Source organism: Myxine glutinosa, chromosome 4, assembly GCF_964187855.1.
Source record: "Myxine glutinosa chromosome 4, kmMyxGlut1.1, whole genome shotgun sequence".
Classification (NCBI taxonomy): Eukaryota; Metazoa; Chordata; class Myxini; order Myxiniformes; family Myxinidae; genus Myxine; species Myxine glutinosa.
In genome coordinates, this window is record NC_136264.1 from 134,759,716 (window position 1) to 134,775,587 (window position 15,872).

Here is a 15,872-nt window from a genome sequence, read left to right on the forward strand (position 1 = left end):
GAGTGTGAGGAGGTATTGCAGAGGAGTGTGAGGAGTGGTATTGGAGAGGCGTGAGGGTGGAGAGGAGTGAGGGGTCACCTATTATGTGAAATAAATAAATTGTGTTCATTACACCATTTTAACCATTTTGGAGTGTGAGGTGGTTATGGTTTTTTTTTTTGTTTTGTTTTTTTACACCATTTTAACCATTTTGGAGTGTGAGGTGGTTATGGTGGTTATGTTTAACCACCATATAAGGTGGTTATGGTTATGAGGTGGTTATGGTTATGGTTATGGTGGTTATGGTTACCTCAAGGTGGTTATGTTTTTTTTTTTTTTTTTTTTTTTTTTTTTTACACCATTTTAACCATTTTGTAAAATTTAATGTGCAGCATCTAAATCAAGATGTCGAAATGTCACACACGTCCATACCCGTGGGATTCCCACGGGTGACCCCACTAGTTTTATATATATTTCACAATCCCACTGTGAAAAGTCTAGAGGCTGAAGGAGATGGGACATTACACACAAGAAATGTCATAAATCGAAGTCAATAAGTCCCACCATTTTTCAATAACCAAGAAGGAATGATCTTACAACAGCAAAACTCCACACAGATGTTCATCCTTTTCTTTTTAGTTTACCAGCCAGTGTGACACATTCTTACCAACAGCGGGAGAGTTTCACAATCCCATTGGAAAATTATAACATCACTCGGTACAGCACATATCTCCGCCAGACTGAACAACTTGCGTTTTGTATCCCACTGATAGGCCGGATCTGCATCCGGACCTAAAACAAAATCGATTTGGCTAGTTCTTGCCACCTTACGCAACTCGACAATCTATTTTTGTCACAACTCATCCACAACCTATATGTGGTGATTTCAACTGTCATCATGCCAGTTGGCTGGGTGTGGGTACCTCTCTCACCAGCCATGGCTCCTCAGCAAAGGACTTCTGCGACTCACTGGGACTGACACAATCTGTCAATTTCCCGACCCGGATCTCAGTCAACAGAACATCTTCTCTTCTGGACTTGGTTATGACTAACTTCCCTGAAAATGTCTGCTGCTCTTCTTCTGCTCCAATCGGATCATCTGATCATGTCCTTGTTAAAGTGGACATCTCTCTGACCATCCTCAGGGAGCCTGCTCAGCGTCGACGAGTCTGGCATTTCACTCAGGCCAACTGGCACGGTCTTCAAGCAGCCATCAATCATCTGGACTGGTCTCCCATCTCTACCACCTCTGACATCAACTCATCCTGGGAATTCTTCCAAAGTAAATTGCTCTCTCTCATGCACAGATTTATCCCATCTCGTCTTCAGTTGTCATACCCTTCCTCCCGTCCATGGTACACGGAATCTTGTGGTGAGGCTGTTGCCCAGAAACAACTTGCCTTCGTCTCCTGGAAAGCAAATCCAACGGAAGGAAATCTCATTTCCTTTCACAAAGCCCGAAACAAGTGTGTGTCCACCCTCAGGAGAGCCAGGAAACAATATCTCTCCGTTCTCAAGACCGAACTCTCTTATCTGTCTCCCTCTTCCAAATCCTGGTGGCGTCTGGTCAAATCCGTTTCTGGTGTTTGTTCCCCCTCCATCCCCTCCCTTACCTCAAACGGCTACACAGCTGACTCCGCACGTGAAAAAGCTGAATGCCTCAACTCTGTGTTTGCCTCTAAATCTTGTGTCCCAAACCCATCCCTCTCTGTACCCACCATACCCAGTCGTACCCTGCTGCTCCTGGACTCCATGTCCTTTCCTCCTGACAAGGTGGAAAAGTTTCTGTCAACCCTCGACTCTGATTCTGCAACTGGACCCGACGGCATCAGCCCACGGGTCCTAAAATCCTGCTCTGCCGCTCTATCTCACCCTCTCTCTGTTCTCTTCACCCTCTCTTTTGCTCAAGATCAACTGCCATCTGCTTGGAAATCAGCCAACATCACCGCTTTGCACAAAAAAGGTGCAAAAACAGATCCTAGCAACTACAGACCAATCAGCCTTCTCCCAATTATCAGCAAAGTCATGGAAATTGGAATCCATCATTGCTTCGGATATGAAATCTTTCCTCTTCTCCAATGGCTTGATCTCTGATCATCAATTTGGTTTCAGACCAGGTCACTCTACTCTGGACATGCTGCTTCTGCTGTCTCAACAATGGATGGAGGTCCTCAATGCCAAACAGGAAATTAGAGCTGTCTCCCTCGACATATCACGTGCCTTCGATACGGTCTGGCACCCCGCTCTGCTCACCAAACTCTCCTCCTTTGGTATCCATGGAAATCTCCACGCATGGCTGGCGGACGTCCTCTCTAGTCGTCGTCAACGTGTGGCCCTGAATGGGTTTCTCTCATCTCCTCTTCCTGTTCAGGCTGGAGTTCCCCAAGGCAGTGTTCTGGGCCCCGTGCTTTTTCTGGTCTTCATCAATGATCTCTCTGACTCTCTTGAAAATCCTCTCTATCTCTTTGCTGATGACTCCACTCTCTGCCGCTCCATTCCTCTTCCCTCAGATCGGCAGTCTGCAGCCTCCTCACTCTCTGAAGACTTGGACAAAATCACAGACTGGTCAAACAAGTGGAACATGTCTTTCAATCCTGACAAATCTCACACTCTTACTATGTCTCTCCGAAAAGATCGACTGGACAACCCTCCCATCTACTTTCTCAACAATCCTCTCCAAGAAGTTCTGTCGCTCAAGCTTTTGGGTCTCACTATCTGCCATGATCTTTCTTGGGAAAACCACATTTCCAAGCTGGCCTCCAAAGCCAGTCGCCGACTGGGCATCCTCCGTCGTGCGAAGTCCTTCCTCGGCACACCTGAGCTCCTCACCACATACAAGGCTTTCATCCGCAGCTCAATGGAATACTGTTCTCCCCTATGGGCCGGTGCTCCTGCCTCACACCTAGCTCGGCTTCACGCTGTTGAAACCAAAGCTTTCAGAATTATTGGAATCTCCAGCGATGAAGCTATCTCTGAGGGCCTTTCACTCACTCACCGCAGGCAGGTAGGTGGTCTTTCTGTCTTCTACCGACTCCTCTCCGGCCTTGCACCCCCAGCTCTCTCTGTGCTCTGTCCCCCAAATATTCCTACAGGTTGCACAAGATCTGCCAGCAACCCTCTGATGGTTAAACTGCCGAAATCTCGGCTCTCTGCTCACCTTCACTCTTTCATTCCTCTTTTCTCCCGCCTCTGGAACAAACTCCCTCACTCCCTTCAATCCCACTCCTCCCTCCAGGTCTTTAAAACAGCTGTTCACCATCATCTCTTATCTTCCCCCATCCAAAACCTTGATCTTTTCTACCCCTGCTAATTCACCCCAGATCCACCTTGTTTGAAATTCCAACTTCTTTCCTGGAAGTCCTGGCAGTGTCCATATGTTTTATACCTCTCCCCCCCCCCACCCCCCCCCCCAAAGCCCTCTCCCTCCCACAGATCTCTCGATGTCCCTGCTCTCAAATGTTGTGTTTGTGTCCTTCTCCCTCTCTCCCCATCTTGTCTACCGCTCCCCATGTTGTATGTTTTATGTGTCGGTTTGTCTTTCTGTGTGATTAATGTTCGCTCTTTCACGAGCCTCGATCTTGTATACAAAAAAAAAAGAAAAAAAAAAGCCTGCCATGTTCACAAGTGGCACTCCCACAAGGTTCAAATCCATTCACCGGCAGCACGATAATTGGAGGTTTGGGTAGAATGCATCCATCCATAGTTCAAGCCTTGGGAGTTTTCTTAGTATGGCAGCTGCAAGATCTCAGCCCTTTGGGCGAGCTGAGAAGGTTCTCGATCTTTCACTCAAACTGCCAAGCGGAACGGGTGCTGACCAAGCTGGTAGAACCAATTTCATACAAGTCTTTCGCACGCACACCATATAAACTTGCATCTTCTACTCACCCATTCCCGGACCCGTGACCACATCACCCCCGTCCTTTACAAGCTTCACTGGCTCCCCATCCCCCAGAGAATCCAGTACAAAATCCTCCTCTTGACCTACAAAGCCCTCCATAACCTGGCCCCATCCTACCTGGCTGACCTCCTCTCCAGACACACTCCCACCCGCAACCTCCGCTCTGCTGGTACCAACCTCCTGACCCCCCCCCCCCCCCATCCGGACCAAATTTAGATCCTGGGGGAACAGGGCCTTCTCCATCGCTGCTCCCACCCTCTGGAACTCGCTACCGTGGGGACCAATCCTCACATACGGGTGAGGAAGGGGTGGCTAACACGCCCCGACATTTCTTTCTGTCTGTCTGTCCCGCTATCTGTCTCATTTCCCCAGATGGATGTGGCACCTGTCTGTATTTACTTTAAGGCCGGTTGTACAAGGGATTTATTTGAGTGATGGAGGTGAGACTGTTTATTATGTGACACTGTAAGCTCTTGTAAATATGTGCATGTTCAATGCAAGATTTGTTGTTTCCAACATTGTCTCTTTCCTTCATTGGTTAGACATAGCGTGTAATAAATAAACGGGAGGATGTACCCCAAGTATTCGCTGCGCTCGTCTAACCAGCATCCCACCTACGGTTTCACTCGGCCTTGCATAATTAATAGCCAAAAGTGGGAAGCCAACAGCATGGTCTCTATCTAAGGTAACTAAGTCACCAGGAAGGTAACACGAGAAGTTTGGCACGGGGACCCTGTCAGATTTAGTCACCTTAGATGGTGTCTGTGGCTGCTCGGGTCGCGGAGTCATCCGTGGCTCATTAGCTTCAGTGGCAAAGGTGGGGAAGCAGGTCCAGGAGAGGCGACGGCCTGTAACAATATGCTGTATGTGGTTTCAGCTTCGGGTTGTCTATATGTCACCAAGTCAGGTCCGCCGCATTCAAATGGACAGCAACAAAATATTTATGTAGCTTCAAGGTTTTCTAATTTAAGAATCTTTAGGATGATTAACAGACTTCCATTTCTAGAAGAACATCCCTTACATTGCACAGATAATATTTTAAAATACTGCAGGAACCTCTATTTTAAAAACAAAAAGATAATTACAAGTTGTAGCGAGTACAGCTTACCAAAACGGAGTGCTCTTGGTCAGCACAAAAACAGCCAGAATGATAAAGCAGAAAAGTGCATCCATTGGAGAATGGGCTGCAGTTGCGATTGTGATTAAAGTAGTTGACATGTGGGATGTACAGTTTGTACACATTACAATAATTTGATGGTCAGATATCATGAACAAGACTTTCAACGCAGGAAAATCACACGCTGTACTTCTGCATGCCTCAGCTTATAAAACCCTACAGTTTACTCTCGATAACCCATGGAAGAGGATTAGTGTCTGGTGCTACCAGGCCTCACAATCTATCACAATCTGTCTTGGGCAGACCACATTGCCAAAATAGCTTCCAAGGCAGGCCAATACCTTGGTATTCTCTGCTCATCTCAGTCCATTCTCAGCTGCTCAGAACTCATTCACATATACAAGGCCTTGCTAGTGTGTGTTTACACTGAGCTGGGGCAGCTGCTTATCATGTTGGTCCTACGTTCTCCAGGTTAATGGCATAACTGGGCAGAAGGCCGAGCCCTAAGTTCTGCTTCTTGCACACGCCACAAAGGTTAGCCGATACCGTTTTCTGTTGACTCACTCCTCCCTCCCTCTTGTACTTCGATCCTCTCCAAGCATGATCACATTCTTCCAAAATCCCACACCTGGTTTCCTTCCCCAATTCTAAACTGAAAGGGCATCTCCATTCCTTCTAAAAACCTCACCACCTCATCTGTAGAACAGACTCACTGTATGTTATTTCTCCTTAAAACTACACATTGACAGTGGAGAGAGAAGCAACGTCACGAGATGACAGTGGCATTGTCACTCAGAGTGCTCTGGGAAGTCTCCCCTCCAACCCCAACACTCCACCAAAAAGTCAACAGCTATGTTTCTCTGATATTAAAAGTAAAGTGCCGCATTGTATGGTGTGCATGCATTCATTGTGAGACAGCTGTTCTATCAGCCTTAGGACCAGAAGAAAAAAACACTTTCAGGTTAAACTCACAAAATAGCTGGTAGGATATATTAGAGATAGGTATGAGCACTTCGTCTTTGAGCTGCCCAGCCTGGGTTTTAATCTTGATCGGCGAGAAGAGAGACAGAGACAGAGGGAGAGAGAGAGGTGATCTGGACACACACATGTGTAAAGAGGCAGAGAGATGAAAAAAAATATTGTATCAATAAATGTTTTTTATATATAAATCGCAGAGAAAATAATTAAAATGGACATGATATTGTTAAAGCCGTCAAACCGTTCCAGTTGTCCGGTTCAAATATTATGGGCTGCGTTAGAGCGGCTATAACAGTCAATTCAGATTGCGGCCTTTGATTTTGGCTATTGTATGGTGGAAACACTGAGACAACCAAGAGTTATGCCGATGGATGTCCATGTGACCGATCTGATAAGGCCGAGCAAACCTTGTTCAGGCGACACGATTTTCACCAGCAGCCAATTAACCTAAACGGTATTACTTAAGCTACCAAATGAAGGCACGAAGACAAACACAATTCACCCAGAGACATAGGTTTATAACGGATGATGTCTAGAAAGCGCCGTGATGACATCAGCAGATGATGGGCATCACCCAGGATCCCTGGGTGCGGAGTCATGTGTGTCTCATGGTGAAAAGGGTGCTTAAGTTTTGCAGTTCTGTTTTAAGTCTATTATGATTCATATTTAAATTTAGCAAATGAGAAAGTTCCATCGATTAAAAATGAATCCATAATGACTGTCCAGGCCCCCTAAGCTGCCTGCATTGCATGGTTTGGTGCTAATGTTATGCCTCTGAGGCCTATGTGGTTCTGCATTGACCAACCCTTGGATTGTCTCGGTGCCGGTGACTGCGTGCCCCTGTTCGTGAATGTGGCGATATCAGTGATGTCCGGGTTCGTGACCTTTCGCGCCGCTCCTGCAGTGGCTGGGAGGCTTCTGGCGATGGGTTTGTTCGGCAGGGATTTGAGCAAGGATTGTGATTGAAGAATGCCTGTAGCCCTGGGAGTCGTGAGTGGTGTAATAGTTGCTTCTGGCATGAGTGGTTTGCCAACAACGTTTTAGGCCTGCCTTGGCATCTCTCCTTCTGCTCACTCATGACTTGATCTGCTGTTTGGTCAGCATGTGGACCTTGGTGTTCTCTGCAGTGTGTACGTGGAAATTCTCTGTTTTTCTGCAGCAACACCACGGATATCCTCGACAGAGTTGTGGGCTGGAGGTTGGGAGACAGACATTGTCGCAGCCTCCATGGCTTCTTCGATTTGGTTGAACTTCATGGAGAGGCTTGGTACAGCTTCATTTATTATTTTTTTCTGGCTACACTTCATGGTGTTTTGTTATTATTACTATACAACAACAACAACAACAACAACAACAACATGCATTTTAAGGCCATTTTCCCTGCTAGAGCGGGGGTTAGCCTTGCGGTCCCCATGACAATCTTCTCCATCTTGCCCTATTTTCTGCATCTCTCCTTGTTAACCCCCTTGCCCGCATTTCTTCTTCCACCATCTTTAGCCAAGTCTTTTTCGGTCTTCCCCGTCTTCTACTTCCTTCTACATTCATTTCCATCACTCTTCTCAACCAGTCACTTTCATCCTTCCTCAACACATGACCAAACCATCTCAACCAGTTCCTCTTCACAGCATCAATCACAGGCTCAATTCCCATCATCTTTCGCAATTCATCAGTTGTCTTCCTCTCTCTCAACGAAACTCCGCACATCCACCGAACCATTCGCATTTCCACCCTTTCCAGCCTCCGTTGCTGCTCTACATTCATGACCCATGTCTCGCTCCCATAAATCATAACACTTCTCACACATGCAGCATACACCTTTCCCTTCAGCTTCAACTACACTCCCTTCCTCATCAGCATGCCACTCAGTTCCCGAAACTTCTTCCATGCACATCTCACTCTAGCAACCGTTGCCGTGTCTGATCCACCTTCTCCATTCAGCATGTCTCCGAGGGAGCAAAATGTTTTCACACCTTCCAGCTTCACGCCGTCTCCAAGATCCAACTCAACATTTCCTCCATCTGCAGCTCCCTCTGTGCACACCTTACATTTGAATGTAGCTGCCACACTGGTTAATGACCCTCTCAGACCACTACATTTTTGATGAACCCACTCAGCGCACATTGTACATTGAATGGAGTTCACTCCGACACCCTTCCTGCACACAGCACATGGCCACTTCCCAGTTCTTTCCACCTCACCACATGCTTTACCACTTGCCATCACCTTCGTCTTTCCTATATTCAACTTCAGCTTTTGTCTCCATACATTCCTTCCACTTGTTCATCTTTTCCTTCAATCCATCCATACTTTCCGCAATCAACACCAGATCATCTGCATACAACAACTCCCACGGTAAACCCTCCTTTACGTTCTGAGCCAGCACCTCCATCACAGCTACAAATAGTAGTGGACTTAGTACCGACCACTGATGCACTCCCACCTTCACCTCAAACTCACCACTTTTCCCGCCCTTCGTCCTTACAGCTGTGCGCGCTCTTTTGTACATTGCCATCACTACTCTGATCAGCCATTCCTCCACCCCTAACTTCCTCAATGCCCATGTCAATACTTCGCATGGAACCCCATCGAATGCTTTCTCCAGATCAACAAACCCAAGAAACAACTTCTTCATCTTCTCCATGTACTTCTCCTGCAACTGCCTCACAATAAAGAGCGCGTCTGTCGTTCCTCTTCCTGGCATCAATCCAAACTGCATTTCGTCGATCTTCACCTTCTTCCTTATCCTCCTCTCCAACACCCTTTCCAATACCTTCATTCCATGCTCCAATAACTTTATCGCTCGGTACGAGCCACACTCCAGAGGGTCACCTTTCCCCTTGGAAAGAGGGACGAGGGTACTCAGTTCCCAATCCACTGGAATGCAGCCTTCTTTCACCACCAGATTACAGATCTCTGTCATTCTCTTCACACTCTCTCTCACCCCAACTTCCTGCTGCCTTCAACATATCTCACACAACTCCCGTAGGCCCTCCCGCTTTTCTACTCTTCATTGCTTTTATCGCTTCCTCAACTTCCTTCTCAGTTATCTTCTCTGCCGGTCCTAAAACTGGGTTACTCTCTATGTTGCCATCCCATTCATTCTCTGTATTCAACAGCATTTCCATATATCTTTTCCATCTTCCTTTAATTCCATCTGGGTCCACAACAATTTGTCCCACTTCATCCTTCAAGCAATTCACCCCCATCACATCACACCTCTCTTTCGCTATCTGCTTTGCAATCCTGAATACCGCTCTCTGACCCTCTCCCGAATCCAAGCGTTCTCCGAACATTTTCCTACATGCCTCCTGCGCCTTTGCTACCTCTTTCTTTGCAGCCTTCTTGGCTGCCTTATAACTTTCATGCTCTGCTTTTTCTGCTCCCGTACCCTTCGCCTTCTGCCACTCCTTGAACTTCTTCCTCTTCTCGTCAATCCTCTTTCCAACTTAATCATCCCACCACCATGTTTCCGAGTGACTCGGTGGTCCTTGTGTCCATCCACATACCTCACCAACGGCTCCCAACAGACTATCTTTCATTGACATCCAACCACGTTCAAGCTCAACCACATAATCCTCTACCCTACTCAGCCTCTCTTTTAATGCCTCCCTTACCGTCACCTCTTTCAACCTCCACACCTTCATTCTCGGTTGGTACTTCACCCGCCGTGCTCTCCTCGCACCTTTCACCCTTATGTCACAGACAACCAAGTGGTGCTGTGAAACAGCCTCCTCCCCCGGGATCACCTTTGTGTCCCGGAGGTGCCCCCTATCTCGCCTACGCACCATCAGGTAGTCAACGGTTGTCGTTGAACCACCTGACGTGTATGTAACAAGCTTATTATCCCCTTTCTGGAACTGAGTGTTACAAATCAACAAATCAGCTCCATCAGCAAACTCCAAAATCCTTTCACCTTCTCCATTTCTCACACCATATCCATAACCCCCATGAACTCCCTCAAAACCGTCCATGCTCCTACCCACATGTCCATTTAGGTCTCCTCCTACCACAACAACTTCCTCATCTTTCACATTTTCCATCAGCTTCTCCATCGCACACCAGAACTTGTCCTTCTCTTCATCGCTCCGACCAACCTGCGGAGCATATCGCGAGATGACGTTCACCAAGAGCTTTCCAATCATCATTTTCACCATCATCAACCTATCACTCACTCGTCACACTCACCACACTGTCTACAAACTCCTCAGAAAACAGGACACCAACACCATTCACGCCCTCCGGGCACCCTTGCCACACACACTTGTATTTCTGTCCCTGCCTACCCTTCACCATTCTCACACCACTTCCCTTCCATCTCGTCTCTTGCACACAACATATGTCCACTCTTCTTCTGACCAATACTTCCACCACTTCTCCTGATCTCCGTGTCATTGTCCCTACATTCCATGTCCCAAATCTCAGAAACCAATCTCCACTTCGGGCTGTACCCTGCCCATATGTAGTTGTAATTGTCATGGTTCTCTTTTTGAGGCAATGTTTTTATGGCCGGATGCCCTTCCTGATGCCAACCCCCTTTGTCGCCTCTTACGACATGCAGGGATACAGTGTACCTATTCTAACCAGGGTACACACCGGGTACTGTGGATGATGCAATCAAAAGTCTGTTGGCAAAGTGGGCACTCTGCTTTCCTCTTAGCCCACTCTAATATGCAAAGGAAGCAGAAGGAGTGGAAACAACTGTTGGTGAGTGCACGGTTTTGAATCCGGTCCAAGCAGATGGGGCACTTCGAGTCTGGAGAGGCATCTGATGGAAGGCGAAAGGAACCGCAAGACGTCTTATCGGACGGTGACCCCATTGTTCCATGACCTATAACAAGCACCCGACCAACTCGGCCGCCTTTTACCACCGCCACTAGGCCACTTTACTAGGCCGCCAATAACTTTGTTATTATTACTATAAACTATTTTATTATTTTGACATTTTTAATTGCAATATTTAAAATTGCCTTTCATATTTTTCTTTCAGCTTTTTTTGTGTTGACATAACTTTACCATTAGTCTATGCAATTAACCAGTTTATGCTAATTAGTCTATGCTAATGTTGAATACCATTAGTCTATGCATTTCATAACTTGCATCTTATTATATCTTGATTTATAATTATTATGATTAATGTAAAATTCACAATTCAGGTTCTGGCTGTGATGATTTGATAATAAAACCATGAATTGAATCGAATTAAATTGAATATAAACAATAGCACAAGGGGAGGTGATAAGGGAGGGGGGAAATCAATGAAAAAGCAATCACAAATAACAGGTATTTTAATAAACCCTATTACCGATCATATGCGCCCATGGACCAAATGGCGAATGGGAACTGCAATTAACCTTAAAGGCCTTCACTCATATGACAGGAGACAGATCTAGGGAATCACAGAACAAGAAATACTGCAGCCGTGCCTGGCAGGACACAACATAAACCAATGTAAATCGGCAAGTGGGCGCAATTGCTGCAAGCAGAGCACAGCGTGAGGTTCGTGGAGTGGAGGAGAGTCATGGCTGGCTGGGTGGAGGCATGGTTTGGCCAGCAGCTTTACAGGTTTAAAACGCAGCCTTCCAAGTGATGGTTAATTGCTTATTTGGCATTTCCTTTGCTTCACCCACTTTTATGCCCTCTGGCCCACCCATGCTGGTGATGTGGTCGCACCTAGAGTCCCTGTATAGAGAGAGTTGTGACATGAAGAGTCCGAAAAAAATTGGTCACGTGGTCTGTGGACGCCATGTTGTTTCCTGTCCGATCTTCGCGTGTTTCTGGCCTTGCATTGAATACATACGAGGAACGCTCTATTTTATTTTCTGGCTTTTTTGTTGTCTTTAATAATAGTTAATAATGTGAGTATTGTCTTTAATACTCACACTCATTCTAATGACGCCAAATACTTAAGATCACACGCTGATAAGACTCTCCTTGTCTGTAATAGAACTCATATGCCATACGGGGACAAAGCCTTTTGCAACTCAGTACCTGCCCTCTGGAACAAACTACCTATAACTATTCGGACCTCACACAACATAAAAACTTTCAAATCAAAACTCAAAACACTTGTGTGTGTTTTTTTAAAAAAATTTTTGTTTTTTTTTGTTTGTATACTGAATCGAGGCTCGTGTTAATTTCAAAGTAACTTAATTGTATTTTTTGAAAAGTAGCTTTAAGTCGTATTCTTCTAAGATTGTGTAATGTAAGTTGTCGAGTCCCTCTCTATACAGGGACTCTAGTAAGTTGTAGTCTTCAAGATATGTTGTGAAGTGCTTTGTTCATTTCATGCTAAGGCCTATATAAACAGTTATTATTGTTATTATTATTATGTACATGTATGTAATTTGGAATAGTTTAGATGTACACCATACAACTAATTGTACATTGCTGTGAAAAACGGGTATGTTTTACATGCATACTCTTCCATTGCAAGTCTGGATTGCAATTTCTGGACCTTTTATATAATTACAATTTAATTGTGCATATGTATTTCTCCCGGTGCGCCTACATGAAAAGTTAAATCACTTTTTAATTTTCATATTTAAAATCAACATTTCTGTCATTTGTCAAGATGGTTTTAAGGCAATCTTGTTTTAATAATAGGAATTTATATAGCGTAAATTGCAGGAGCCTCTAAGCGTTTAGAAAAGAGAATAAGCCAACGAGATGAATATACAAATACAAATTATACAAGAAGAAAACCTAAGATATAATCAGATGTAGGCATTTTCAAATAAATGAGTCTTTAACAGAGATTTGAAAATGTTCACATTGTCGGCTTTGTGTGCATACATGCTAGTCAAGAAAGTAAGACGCAAGAGAGCAAGGTAGTCCAGAAAATGATAGGCACTTCCTGTCCCCTCTTTCCCTTTTATTCCTTTTCCCCCTCTCCTCCCTCTCCTCCCCACATAAAACTACATTTCTGAACAAAGATTATTGCCATAAACAAAATCCGATTCTTATCTTGGACTAAGAGAAAATCATATCAAAAGCGAGGGGCACGGTGCAAATCACAAATTACACAATGTAGGCACTCAAATTTTGTACGAGGTTACGCACAATGTATGCACACGAGCGGGCAGTGCACTAGTGCGTGGCGCAAACAATGGAAACAAAATGGCTTCTAATTCCGGGTTGGCGTAACTCTCTCTATACAGGGACTCTAGTCGCACCCCTCCCCCAGCTGCTATTGGTGCATATCCTGCGTGGTGGTGGTGGGTGGGGCGAACCCTTCAACTCCCCATCCCCTCCCCGACCTGATGCAGGGTGGCGCCACAGCAAAGAAGACAGTGCAAAGGACGACATCTTCCTGATAAGATAGCGCCTTAGAGGCCTAGCAAAATGCTAAAAAGACGCATTTAAGACAGAAAACATAGGACAAGAACATTAAATATGAATATATATATATATATATATGCGGGTTCGGTTGCGAGAGGACGCTGGCGTTGCATATTCGCCGCTTCTCCGACTGGATGGATGTACAGGGTCCGCTTCTACCTTTCTGACCTGACATCTCACACCTGTCCTGCCTTTTCACACCCGCACGTGCCGCGTGTTCTCCGGCTGGATAACGGAATCTGCTTTTGATGGTACGGAATACGGAATTCGAAAGGCCCGCTCCCGTTGTTTGTGGCCGTGGCCTTGTTTGCCGGTGGCCTTGTGGCCTTGTTTGCCGCTGTGGTCTTGATTAGCGGCTGCAGTCGTTTGCCGCTGCGTTTGCCGCTGCGTTTGCCGCTTTGCCTCCTCGACCTTGGCCTCGTACTCGTCCCTTCGCTCCTGCCTGGCATGGCTCTGAAGTACTCCGCCGCAAGGCTTCTTCTGCTCAATACCCGCTCCACCCCATCATGCATCTCTGCCATCAAATCAAATGGACTCCTCCGACGACCCAGGTACATTCACCGTGGCTCCGGTCGCAAGTTTGTTTATTCGCAATCAGGTCACTCCATCCCCGTCCTCTGGTCGGCTCAGCGCACTCTCACTCTTCGTCCCAGCGCACCTGGTCACAGCAACCCACACGATCGCACCTCTTGCCTACGAACCCTGGCTAAATCACCTGAATTCATCCCTGCTGTTCAAAACAACATCAAGCTCACCCTGTTCAACACCCGGTCCCTCAACAATAAATGCCTCATCCTGAACGAATACATCCTGGATAACAAACTGGACTTTCTCTGTCTCACCGAAACCTGGCAACAACCTCTGGACTACTACACACTCAACCTCACCACACCCAGTGGATATTCCTACGTCAATAAACCACGCTCGGAGGGCCGAGGTGGTGGAATTGCCGTTATCCACCGTCAAGACATCAAGACCAACCTCATCTCCATCTCATCTGCTCCATCATTTGAACACCTGGCTTTAAAACTCTCTGGTCACACGCAGTCAGTCATGGCTGTCGTCTACCGCCCTCCCAAACCACACCCATCATTCCTGTCTGACTTCTCCTACTTTCTGACCCAGCTATGTTCCCTCTCCCCCTCAATCCTCCTCCTTGGTGATTTCAATATCCACATGGACTCCACTGACTCCACAATAACCACTGACTTCACTGATTTACTCACCTGCTTTAACCTCACTCAACATGTCGACTTTCCTACCCATATCCGTGGTCACATTTTGGACCTTGTCTGCTCCACTGGATTAAATTTGCACCATCTCTATGGCTCCGACCTCACCCTCTCTGACCACTTAGCCATCACTCTGACCATCAACATCCCCGCCCCAACACCAAGGCATTATCGCACAATCAATTTCCGTAAGCTAAACGCTCTTTCACCTACCTCATTCTCATCCACCCTCTCTGAAAAAATGTCCACTTCTCCCTTCATTGACCTCCACACCCCTTCCGACCTCACTGACTACTACAACCACACTCTCTCCTCCTGCCTTGACCAGCTTGCGCCTGTAAAAACCAAAACAGTTTCTTTCACCCATTCTGCTCCCTGGTTTACCCCTGAACTCCACCTGATGAAAACTCGTGCTCGCCAACTTGAAAGACTCCGCAATAAAACGGGTCTCACAGTTCACTCCCAAGCCTACAAGGACCACATACAACACTACAAAGATGCCCTCTCCCGCGCCCGCTCTGCCTACTACTCTCAAATTATCCACTCTGGCTCCGGAAACCCAAAAGCACTCTTCTCGACAATAAACAAACTCCTCCGCCCCCTGAACACCACCACCCAGTCATTCACAGTAGACAACTGCATCTCCTTCCTCTCTTTCTTCCAACGCAAAATTGACAACATCTACAACAGCTTGACCACCGCCGCACCCGCTCCCCCTCCAACCACCTGCCCCCCCTTGTCCTGCCATCCCCTGTCTCGGTTCTCCCCAATCTCTCCTACTGACCTCTCTGAACTCCTCATAGGAATGAAAACTGCCACCTGCACTCTTGACCCCATCCCCTCCAGCTTTGTCAAAGCCTCCCTCCCTGCTCTCTCTCCACTTATCATTGCAACAATAAACTCCTCCCTGTCTACAGGCATCGTCCCACCTTCCCTCAAAATTGCTGCTGTTACCCCCATTCTAAAAAAACCTGGTCTAAACCCTGACACCCTAAACAACTTCAGACCCATCTCCAACCTACCCTTTCTGTCAAAAGTTTTGGAACGCGCTGTAGCCACTCAACTCAAACATCATCTCTCTGCCAATAACTTGTATGAAACATTCCAATCCGGATTCCGCTCCAACCACAGTACTGAAACTGCTCTCCTCAAAATCACCAACGACCTTCTCCTCTCCTCTGACGCTGGCAACCTCAACATTCTCGTCCTCCTCGACCTCAGCGCTGCCTTTGACACCATCGATCACACTATCCTCCTCACCCGACTTGAATCCACCTTTAACGTCACCGGCACTGCCCTCTCTTGGATTAAATCATACCCCTCTGACAGA

At 46.5% G+C, this 15,872-nt stretch overlaps 1 protein-coding gene across 8 annotated transcripts in view; it reads right to left on the minus strand.

Moving 5' to 3' along the window:
• Nucleotides 1–15,872, minus strand: part of LOC137425265 (splicing regulator ARVCF) — a 193,337-nt gene that overhangs the window by 140,523 nt on the left and 36,942 nt on the right. The gene's annotated exons all lie outside the window — the stretch shown is intronic.